Here is a 12,764-nt window from a genome sequence, read left to right as displayed (position 1 = left end):
ATATCAGCTCTACAATGCAAATATCAATGCATCAATAATTAAGCTCTAAAAGCCTTAACTAAGCTATTGCATACTCCTAAATAATTTAAGGAGACCATAGCTATACCTGCGTCTGTCGTCAGCCCACTGATGACAATTTCCTCCAAACTAGACCACAGCTCCGCCTCGATGCCTGGATCTCTATGCCACTTCCGGATTCCCAATAGGATGCCTAGAACTCCCTAGATCTGAGTTATAAGGCTTAGGAATCAGAGAGGAGAGAGGAAAAAGGTACACTTGAAAATGAAATCTCGGCCCCCTATTTATAGACGAAGTTCGGAGCCTCCGAACTCGGTTCGGATCGTCCGAACATGATCGGATCCTCCGATCCTATCTTCGGAGCGTCCGATCGCCTAATATTACGTCAGCCATGACATCACCTTGCTGATGTCAGCGATGACACATGCCCTGGTCCCGATCAGAGCGTCCGATCTTACCGACGGAGCTTCCAATCCACTTCGGAGCCTCCGATCCTCAGTTCGGATCCTCCGATCCAGTTCGGAGCCTCCTGACTTGGTTCGGAGCTTCCGAACCCTCCGGACCTTCGGGACCTTTCTGGCTATTTTGAGTGTCCTGAATCCATTTCTGGACTCCGTTAACCCTTTTGGGATTTCCTTAATCATGTTTTACTTAATCTAAACATGATTACAAGATTAATATACTCATTAATCGCAAATTCTGGATACGGGTTACTACATTAGGAATGAGCAGTGTACGCAGGGTTTGCTCCCCGGGTTTTACCACTCATGTCCTAGGCGCCATTACTGAGCATTTGTATACAGTTATCCCAGATATGGATACCCTATAATTTTCATGCATCATATTTGTATGTTTTACCCAGTGCTTTCGTATTGAGCTTAGAGCTCACGTCCAGTATTTTCTGTGTATCTGGACACCCCATTCGACGGGGCAGGTGTAGGTGCAAGATTGAGCACCCAGAGCTTGGAGTAGCCAGTGACCAGTGAAGACAGCAGGATTAGCTGTAGGTTTTGCCTTTACGCTATTTATTCGATTTGGTTGTATAAATCGAATTGGTTTAACCGGTTGTACTCTGCCGGTCTATTTTTATTTAAGTCTTCCGCAACGATTTATTTAATGCATGTTTAATTATGCTCTTAACTCTGATTAGGTAGCGGATCCGGGTAGGGTCGCTACATTTATTGGTATCAGAGCATATGCATGCAAGAAACTTGGGATATAGTAATGAGACTTTGGGTTATCCTTATAGGATGGATGAGACCTTGGAAGAGGTGATGATGCTGCAATTAGTTTGCCCAGAGACTATCATCATCGGCAGGATTTCTAAAGATTTGGCTTATAGGATTCCAGCAAGTGCGGACAGGAATGATGGATCGTGTCCGAGTTTTCAAGATTTCTACTCAGGTGGATCCTAACTTTGGATCGAGTACCGGATGCCAGAGGATTTGTAGTGGCCCTGCATGGAATCACCTACTAACTTGCAACTATTAGCATGCATTAAACTTAATACAGCAAATACTTAACAGAGTAAAAACGTGCGGAAACTTAACCATAATTTACATATCAGCTTAGTATAAAAGGGTCAAGATTTTTCATCAGTAGTGATACAACTATATCGAAATACTTAAAAGTAAACATTATACAGCTATATCGAATCCTGCTGTATAATTAACTCCTCAAGGCCTGCTCCCTAATCCTGCCTTGAACCACCAAGTCCGTCCATCCTGCGACCTGCCCCATGGAATAGGGTGTCCAAGATAACAACTAGGACGTGAGCGCTAACGCTCAGTACATAGACATGAGTAAACATATGTATATAATGCATACAACATGATGACTGGTAAAGGGTCATCTGAAAAGTCATGATCAGTACTGGCGCCACATGAGTGCTGCCACCGCACGGATCAACCTCTGGGTGCAACCACACTCATCTAGTACACTAGAGTAGACAGACATAAATGCCCCCGCCGTCGCGGTACTCTCAGTGACAGACTATCGAGTATAGAGCTGAGCGGCTCTATAGTCAGGTATAACAAGGTATAGGCTCAACGTGTATATGCACATGACATATGACTATAGTATGCGATAAATCATATATCATGCCATATAATAATTCCAAATAAATGCAACATATAAACATGTATACTCGCTGGCAATCTCAGTCAATGTGTACGTACCTCTAGGCTAGTTCAAGTATAGTAGGATCATAGGTTCCAAGCCTATATTCAAAAGTTCACCGTATCACTACATAAATTCTATAAGCCTTAACTAAGCTAATAAGTACTCTCAAAACTTAAATAGATTCCCGGACCATACCTTCGTCCGTAGATAGATTTTTGGAGTCGCTAGTCCCGGATGACTATAACCACTCCTTGGTTATTCCAGAACCTCTATTATAACCGATAGGGCCCTCAAGTGTATATCTCACACTATATAACTGAAGAAAGAAACTCGTGAATTCGTATTTAGAAATGAATCTGGGAAGCCCTATTTATAGGCAAAATTTTCGGCCAGGATCGGAACTTCCGATTTCGGGATCGGAGCTTCCGATCCAGCTCACACCTTGCATGCATGACACGCCGGGATCGGAACGTCCGATCCGATGATCGGAGCTTCCGATCTCGCCTCTGATCAACACTTGTCAAAACTCGTGGCTGATTCATCGGGTAAGCATATACACGTTGAGCCTCCGATCAACGCTTTCAGCTCATGAAATGACTCCTCACAATCCGAGGACCATATGAAGGCAACATCTTTCCGTGTAAGCTGTGTCAAAAGCCTGGCCAACTGTGCAAAATTCTTGATGAACCGACGATAATATCCAGCTAGTCCCAAGAAACTACGAATCTCAGCAACCGTCGTCGGACGAGACCAGTTCAGCACTGCCTCTATCTTACTAGTATCAACAGATATCCCTTCATTAGAAATCACATGACCGAGAAACACTACCCGATCAAGCTAGAATTCACACTTGCTCAATTTCGCATACAGCTGCTTATCTCGTAACGTCTGTAAAACAATTCTCAAATGTTGTGCATGTTCATCCTTGTGATAAGAATAGACAAGAATATCATCAATGAACACGATGACAAATCTATCCAGATATTCTCGAAATACCTGATTCATCAGATTCATAAAGACTGCCAGTGCATTCGTCAAACCGAATGGCATCACCAAAAATTCATAATGCCCGTATCTGGTCCTAAAAGCAGTCGTAGAAATATCTGAGTCCTGTACCCGCATCTGGTGGTATCCAGATCTCAGATCTATCTTAGAATAGACAGAAGTACCCTGTAATTGATCGAACAAATCATCAATCCGCGGCAAAGGATACTTATTCTTGACGGTGACACGATTCAAATGCCTGTAATCAATACACAATCGCATCGATCCATCTTTATTTTTGACGAACAAAACAGGTGCTCCCCACGGAGAAACACTCGGACGAATATATTCCTTATCAAGAAGATCCTGTAACTGCTGTTTCATTTCCCTCATCTCTGACGGTGCCAGACAATAAGGTTCTCGGGATATAGGCGTAGTTCCTGGTACTAAATCAATACCAAATTCAACCTCTCGCACCGGAGGAAAACCAGGAATCTCATCAGGGAATACATCAGGAAACTCACTGACTAACGGTAATTGATCAATACCCGTACTACTCATGGACATATCAACTGCATAGATAAGGTAGCCATCCCCACCTGACTCCAAGACATGACATGCCTTCAGAGCCGAAACAAGTGGCATCGGAGGTCGCGCACCCTCACCATAAAAATACCAACTATCACCCTCTGCAGGATGAAACTGTACCAGACGCTGATAACAATCCACAGTAGCATGATACAAAGTCAGTATATCTATTCCCAAAATACAGTCAAAATCTGTCATCGCTAATATCATCAAATTAGCCGATAACGTATTACCCTCAAACTCTAGAAGGCACCCCATCACTAGACACTTAGTTACTATCTCCTGCTCCAGCGGAGTAGATACAACTAAATCCATATCTAATGATACATAAGGTAATCTATGTCTCTTAACAAAGCGACTAGAAATAAAGGAATGCGATGCTCCAGTATCAATTAAAACAAGTGCAGGAATACCACATAACAAAAAGGTACCTGCCAAAATGCGATCGCTTCCCTCAGTAGCCTGTTCTTGAGACAGAGCAAATACCTGCCCTTGAGACTGGGGACGGTAACCAGAAGAACTCTGTGGTGCTGGCTGCTATCATGGAAAAGTAGAAGCTTGAGATCCAACCCGTGATCCCGATCCACTAGCAGAACCCATGCGCTGAGGACAATCTCTCTGCAGATGTCCCTGCTGACTGCAAATATAACAAGCACCAGTAGCTCTCCGACATGAAGCTGCAGGATGCCTCCCTCCACAGTGACTAAAAAACTCCTCCTTCTTCTTTTTCCCAAAACGGAACATACCTCGTGAACCACGAGATCCAGATGAAGTAGTAGGAGTAGAAGAAGACGTAGGTCCAGATTGCACAACAGATTGAGCTCTAGGCTCAAAAGATCCACTAGGCTGTGCTGGCATCATCAAATGTGCCCGCCTGTTTCTGATCTCTACAAGACGGCAACGGTTCACCAAAGTCTCATAAGATACCGGGTCATCACAGACAACAACCTATGAGTAGATATCTTGGTTCAGACCTTGTAGAAAGAGATCATACTTCAATGCATCACTCTCATTAATATGAGGACAGAAAGGTAGCAGATCAAGAAATCGTTGCTGATATTGATCAATAGTCATTGATCCTTGCCTCAGAGTAAGCAACTCCATCGATCGTGCTTGGCGAACAGCTGGAGGAAAATACAGTTTCTGGAACTACTGATAGAAATCTCCCTAAGTCACCTGTCCTCTCTCAGTACGTGCCTGAGCGGCTTTGGCATCCCACTAAAAACGTGCTCGATCCTCTAGAACAAATTCTAGAACTTCAAATTTCTGATCCTCAGTACAATAGAAAGCACGAAAAGTACTCTCGAGTTTAGACATCCAACTTCTTGCTTGTTCAGGATTCTCGCCTCCCACCAAAGGTTTCGGTCCTACTTGCATGAATTTATTGATAGAGTAGCGACGTCTACCCTCATGATGACGATGTTGATCATCATGATGGCGGTGATGACGATGATGATGACCACCTCCCTGGCCAACACTACCGTGACTCTCGTCAACCATATCCTGAAAAGAATTGCACATTAAAATCCCAAATGCGCAAGAATTACTCAAAACTAATTCTAAATCCCAAGTACTAATCCCAAAATCTAAGCATGCTCTGATACCAAAAATGTAGTGACCCTGCATGGAATCACCTACTAACTGGAAACTATTAGCAAGCATTAAACTTAATACAACAAATACTTAACAGAGTAAAAACGTGAGGAAACTTAACAATAATTTACATATCATCTTAGTATAAAAGGGTCAGGCTTTTTTATCAGTAGTGATACAACCATATCGAAATACTTAAAAGTAAACATTATAAAGCTATATCGAATCCTGCTATATAATTAACTCCTCAAGGCCTGCTCCCTAATCCTGCCTTGAACCACCAGCTCCGTCCATCCTGCGACCTGCCCCATGGAATAGGGTGTCCAAGTTAACAACTAGGACGTGAGCGCTAACGCCCAGTACATAGACATGAGTAAGCATATGTATATAATGCATGCAACATGATGACTGGTAAAGGGTCATCTGAAAAGTCATGCTCAGTACCGGTGCCACATGAGTGCTTCCACCGCACGGATCAACCTCTGGGTGCAACCACACTCGTCTAGTACACTAGAGTAGACAGACATAAATGCCCCCGCCTTCGCGGTACTCTCAGTGACAGACTATCGAGTATAGAGCTGAGTGGCTCTATAGTCAGGTATAATAAGGTATAGGCTCAACGTGTATATGCACATGACATATGAATATAGAAAGCGGTAAATCATATATCATGCCATATAATAATGCCAAATAAATGCAACATATAAACATGTATACTCGCTGGCAATCTCAGTCAATGTGTACGTACCTCTAGGCTAGTTCAAGTATAGTAGGATCCTACGTTCCAAGCCTATATTCAAAAGTTCACCGTATCACTACATAAATTCTATAAGCCTTAACTAAGCTAATAAGTACTCCCAAAACTTAAATAGATTCTCGGACCATACCTTCGTCCGTAGATAGCCCTTTGGAGTCGCTAGTCCCGGATGACTATAACCACTCCTTGTGTTGGAGAACTGTGATCAGATCAATCAGAATTGATACCCGGTGCAGCGGAAGTTTAAAAATTTTATATGGAACGATTCCATAATGGGTATCAAAACTTTACGATTAAATTGTGTGTGTAAAAATTAAATAACAATTATAAATTTTTACCTCCAATCTCGAATCGAGATTATGGACACCAACAGATTACTCTGCTCTTGTTGTATATCCCAGGAACTGATGGACGAACTGTTCTTCAATCAGGTCCACGAACAGAGATTTAATCCCTCTGATAGATTGCACTAGAAAATCTATCAGAAGTTTCTACGAAGAGAATTAACGAATTTGATCCGTTAAACCAGACTGTAATTCAAAATTCACAGGCTGGATTTTTCCCGAGTAGAGGGGAGGGGGGCAGCCACTTTTAGAGAGAAAACTAGGGTTTTTTCGAAAATTGTGACCTGTGATGTGTAATTTCTGTACTGCAATAACTTATTTATAATGTAGCCGCTAACAGCTTAGGGCCCATTAGTCATAAGTTCAAGCCTGACAAGCAAATCCCGCATGTTCAGAAATTAATATAAAATTCATCGTGACTCTGATTGATAAACCGATTTTACCAATGTTCACAGAAACCATTTTTGCACCTTTTAAAGTCAAGATAAATTTTTCTGAATCCGAATTCAGTGATTTCCAAAAATGCCCATCCCTATGTCATTTTAGGAAATCTTACTCCTCTACTCTTAAATAAGAAGTCCCACTTCTTTGTTCATTAAATTTAACTCTTTAAATTTAACTATCTCAACGGGGATTAAAAATCCATTACTCTGTGTGACCCTCAATGGTTCAGGGATACAGCTAGCCGTGGGCTCACAACTCCTTGTGACTCGGAACAACAATTTCCGACTTGCCCATCGAATCATGGTAAGAGCGCCTAGCAACATCGCCCCATGATTCCCTAGGTATCACTGATAGTGCCTGCAAGAACCAATAGATTTTGGTTAGCGTACAGTACGGTCCCTTCATCCATATATCCCGATCAAATCAACAACCATTGGTAAATCGAGAGTCGTTCGAGATTCGATAACTATGCAATGCATCTTGAAGATCAAATAGTGACATCGCATGTGCTACTAAGAAACCATTTCTTAAAACACATCATGTACTCTGGCCAGAGATTCATCACACTAATATCTCCTCAGATTTCATAGGATATCCACACTCGCAAGTATGTGGTGAATCCTTGACAACAAAGCATCGACTCCTATATGTGTCGTAACTGTACCCAATCCCGACACCTGATGACCCCAATAGAGTCGGTAAACGAGTCAAAGCACAGTAATAGCATATAGAGTCTCAATGATGTTTCAAGTAGTAAGGACTAATGATGTACAACCAAAACCGCGGACTTTATCCACTCGATAAATGATAACCACTTGGAAAGTCCGAATAGGGTAGTTCGATCATTCATCGTATGAATATCCATTTGCATGCTTCGAACATCTCTATGTTCCTTACCAATGAAACGTGGTACTCTGCATCGCAAATGCTAGTCTCAAACTTGAGCGATCCTTATCCTTATTTACGGACGGCTCAATCGACTAGGAATCATTTAGAATATACAGTGACTATAAGTTGTGTTTCATGATAGACATCCCCATGTACTACCACATCTTACATACACTATAGTATATTCAAGGTCTTTATCAAAACAACAATAGTATATCACAATATAACAATATGAAGAAAGATAAAGTTATTGCCATTAATAAAAGTGTAAATTATATTAAACAAAAGATTGTTTATACAAAGAGTCATCAAAGCCCTTAGCCACAAGTTGGCTCACCGGGCAACCACTCTTTCAATCTCCCACTTGTCCTAAAGCCAACTAGTCATACTACGTAGACCCATTGCTTCGCTATGTTTGTCAAATAATGGTCCTGGCAAGGGCTTAGTAAGTGGATCAGCGATATTGTCTGCAGAGGCCACTCTCTCAACAGTGATGTCTGCTCTTTCCACGATCTCCCGGATGATGTGGTATTTCCTTAGTACGTGTTTGGATCTTTGATGAGACCTTGGTTCCTTTGCCTGAGCAACGGCACCCGTGTTGTCACAGTACACCGGGACTGGACCAACAACTTCCGGAATAACGCCCAACTCTTGGACGAAATTCCTCATCCAAACGGCCTCTTTAGCAGCAGCTGATGCTGCAATGTATTCTGTCTCAGTGGTGGAATCCGCTGTGGTGTCCTGCTTGGAACTCTTCCAAGAGACAGCACCGCCATTGAGCATGAACACAAATCCAGAGGTTGACTTCGAGTCATCCACGTCACTTTGGAAGCTAGAGTCGGTATAGCCTTCCAATTTTAGATCTCTTCCTCCATATACCATGAACATATTCTTAGTCCTTCGTAAGTACTTAAGAATGTCCTTCACGGCTTTCCAATGCATTTGACCGGGATTATCTTGATATCTGCTCGTGACACTCAGAGCAAATGCTACATCCGGTCTGGTAGATATCATCCCATACATGATACTACCTATGGCTGACGCATATGGTACATGTGTCATTTTCTCTATCTCTTCATCAGTCGTGGGACACATAGACTTGGATAGAGAAACTCCATGACACATGGGTAGATGTCCTCTCTTGGACCCATCCATTGAAAACCTTTTCAATATGGTTTCGATGTAAGTTGATTGAGTGAGTCCTATCATTCTCTTAGATCTATCTCTATAGATCTGTATCCCTAGAATATAAGATGCCTCACCCAAATCCTTCATCGAGAATCTACCTGATAACCATATCTTTGTTGACTGAAACATCCCTACATCAATCCCAATGAGTAGGATGTCATCAACATAAAGTACTAAGAATGTCACAGCATCCTTAAATACTTTCTTGTACACGCATGGTTCCTCCGGGTTCTTGATGAAACCAAAATTCTTTATTGTTTCATCAAATTTCTGGTTCCAACTTCTTGATGCTTGTTTTAGACCATAGATTGATCTCTGAACCTTGCATACCTTATGCTCGCTTCCCATGGATGTGTATCCCTCAGGCTGCGTCATATAGATCTCTTTCTTAATGTTTCCATTAAGAAATGCAGTCTTCACATCCATTTGCCATATCTCATAGTCATACCATGCAGCTATGGCAATAAGGATTCTTATGGACTTGAACATTGCAACTAGTGAAAAGGTTTCATCATAGTCAACTCCTTGTCTTTGAGTATAACCTTTCGCCACCAATCGTGCCTTGTAGGTCAATACCTTACCATCAGGCCCAAGCTTTCTCTTGTATATCCATTTACACCCTATTGGAACAATTCCATCGGGAGGATCTACTAAAGACCAAACTTGGTTTGTATGCATCGAATCTATTTCCGATTGCATAGCTTCAAGCCATAAATTTGAATCCGCATCAGAAATTGCTTCCTTGAAGTTTCTTGGATCACATCCAATGTCGGGATCATCTTGATCCCCCTCAAGAAGAAGACCATATCGAATTGGAGGTCTAGAAGTCCTCTCGGATCTTCTAGGTATAGGAGTGTCCATCAATAGTTCCTGAGGTGTAGGATCATTATTTTGTATTTCGGGTTCTTCTCGAATTTCTTCGAGTTCCATCATCTCGCCTTTCTTATCCAATAAGAACTCCTTCTCCAAGAAGGTGGCATTCCTTGAAACAAACACTTTTGTTTCATTAGGATGATAGAAATAATATCCGATTGAATTCTTTGGATACCCTACAAAATAACATAAGGTGGATCGACTATCCAACTTATCTCCCACTGTCTGCTTCACGTAAGCAGGACATCCCCAAATCCTCAAGTACGAATACTTAGGAGCTTTGCCATTCCATAACTCGTATGGTGTTTTGTCCACTGCTTTGGTGTGGACGTTGTTCAACAACAACACCGCCGTTTCAAGTGCGTAGCCCCAAAACGAAGGTGGAAGCTCAGTGAAGCTCATCATGGATCGAACCATGTCCAACAAAGTTCGATTACGACGCTCCGATACACCATTCAGCTGTGGTGTCATAGGAGGAGTCCACTGAGAGAGAATCCCATTCTCTTTCAGATAGTCCAAAAACTCGGTACTTAAGTATTCTCCACCTCGATCTGATCGAAGTGCTTTAATACTTTTACCTAGTTTGTTTTCTACTTCAGCCTTGAATTCTTTGAACTTTTCAAATGCTTCAGACTTATATTTCATTAAATATAAATACCCATACCTAGAATAATCATCAGTAAAGGTAATGAAGTAGGTGTGGCCATATTGAGTACCAATTTTAAATGGACCACAAACATCTGTATGGATCAAATCCAACAGATTTTGACTACGCTCAGGTTTCCCCTTAAAAGGAGATTGTCATTTTTCCTTTCAGGCAGGACTCACAAGTAGATAGAGAGTTAATATCAGACATATCAAACATGCCCTCTCCCACTAGCTTGTTCATCCTCCTTGAGGAAATATGACCTAGCCTAGCATGCCAAAGGTTTGCCGGGTTTTGACTATCGATTTTCCTTTTGTTCGTTGTTACCGGTTTATCAACATAATTTATTGGAACGTCTTTTAATTTTAAGTTATATAGATTGTTTTCAAGTTGTCCATTTCCAATCAAACATTCATTTTTGTAAATATTGCAAATCTCATTCACAAAATTGCAAGAAAAACCATCTCTATCAAGCATAGAAACAGAAATAATGTTTTTAATCAAATCTGGAACAAATAAAACATCTCTCAAAAGTAACTTAAAATCGTTCTGCAAAATTAAATAAACATCTCCCACAGCTTTAGCTTCAACTCTGGAACCATTTTCGAGCCTCAACTGGGTCTCACCCATTCTAAGCTTGCGACTTCTTGTCATCACCTGCAAATCATTGCAAATGTGAGATCCACATCCGGTATCCAATACCCAAGAAGTAGTATTAAGTGAAACATTTATTTCAATATAGAACATACCCTTCGCAGTTCGCAACTGCTCTAGATATTCCTTGCTGTTACGTTTCCAATGACCGAGTTTCTTGCAGTAATGGCAAACATCCTTGGAATTTTCCATGTTTGAAGCCGTTGTCTTGTTCTTCTTCTCGGGTCCGGTTTTCTTGGGTGGGGCAGAATGTTTCTTACCCTTTGTACTTGGCCCCTTCTTAGCAGAAGAAGAGGAGCCCACCAAGAAAGCCGGTTTATCCTTCTTTAAAGTGGATTCATATGTTACAAGCATATTGACCATCTCTTCAAGGGAGGCCTCTATCTTGTTCATATTGAAATTCACCACAAATCCGTCAAACGAAGAAGGAAGAGAGAGAAGTAATAAGTCCACGTTGAGTTCATGCTCCAACACCAAATCAAGCGTTACCAACTTCTGTATGAGCCAAATCACTTGTACCCCATGATCACGGACCGAAGTCCCTTCATGCATGCGACACGTCATTAGCTCTTTTACAGTAGCGAACCTTTCAGCTCTCGATTGAGCCCCAAAAAGTTCCTTGAGTTGTACGTGAATGTCAGCAACATTCACGGTATCCTCAAATCGCCTCTGGAGTTCATCAGACATCGAGGCTTGCATATAGCATTTGGCCTTGATATCATGGTCCCACCATGTATCAAGTTAGGCGAACTCTTCCGGACTTATATCAGCTGGTGCTTCCTTCGGAGGAGATTTTTCTAACACGTAGAACATCTTCTCCGAGGTCAAGACAATCTTCAACTTACGGAACCATTCCGTATAGTTTGCGCCAGTCAATTTATTTTGTTCGAGGATAGAGAATAGTGGATTGCGCGAATTCATCTTTATGAAATACTGAAAAGAAACAGACAATTATCAGTGATTGTTTAATTAATTTACTAAGACATAAAATAGGCGAAATTTATTTTATGAATCTCACTCCCACTATTTTAACGATTTCACTACCCTCTAGTGAAAACGGGAAACTGTTTTCCTTAGTGAGAACATGGAGTCCAATTGACAAACTATGCTCCCGAATAATATCATCCAACCATAATTTTCAAAAGGTAGAGCCCAATTTCTTCCAAAGCAACCTCCACGTTTTTACCTCATGTCCAATAAGGGCCCAATAATATGACGCCGTTTATTGTGACATGTCAAGATGACCCATCAATATTAAGTTGTGATGGACGGTCGCCATGTGGATCCCCCAATAATATGAGCCGATCCAATGGAAGTTCCACCCAACTTACAACATGTGTCGATCCAATGTACAACTTTCCGACGAACGGGCCCCCTCAATAATATGAGCCGGACCGTATCCGCGGGTAGCATCTCATACATTGATCGTTGATGGAAGGTAGGAACATTTAAACAATTTTAAATTTCCTTTATTTATCTTGATATCAATTTTAAATCATATTTAAAATGAGGGATTTTAATTTTGAAAATTTTTCTCATCATTTTATAAATTTGTATGCTTGCGGGATTCATACAATTTTGTCTAAAACATGCATACAACGATAATATCATATATTATATAGGATGATCGATTCCATTTCTAATCGACCCGTGGTTGCCAATCACG

Source organism: Henckelia pumila, chromosome 3 (assembly GCF_033568475.1).
Source record: "Henckelia pumila isolate YLH828 chromosome 3, ASM3356847v2, whole genome shotgun sequence".
NCBI classification, from domain to species: Eukaryota; Viridiplantae; Streptophyta; class Magnoliopsida; order Lamiales; family Gesneriaceae; genus Henckelia; species Henckelia pumila.
The sequence above is the reverse complement of the archived record's forward strand: the minus strand, read 5'-3'. Positions refer to the sequence as shown.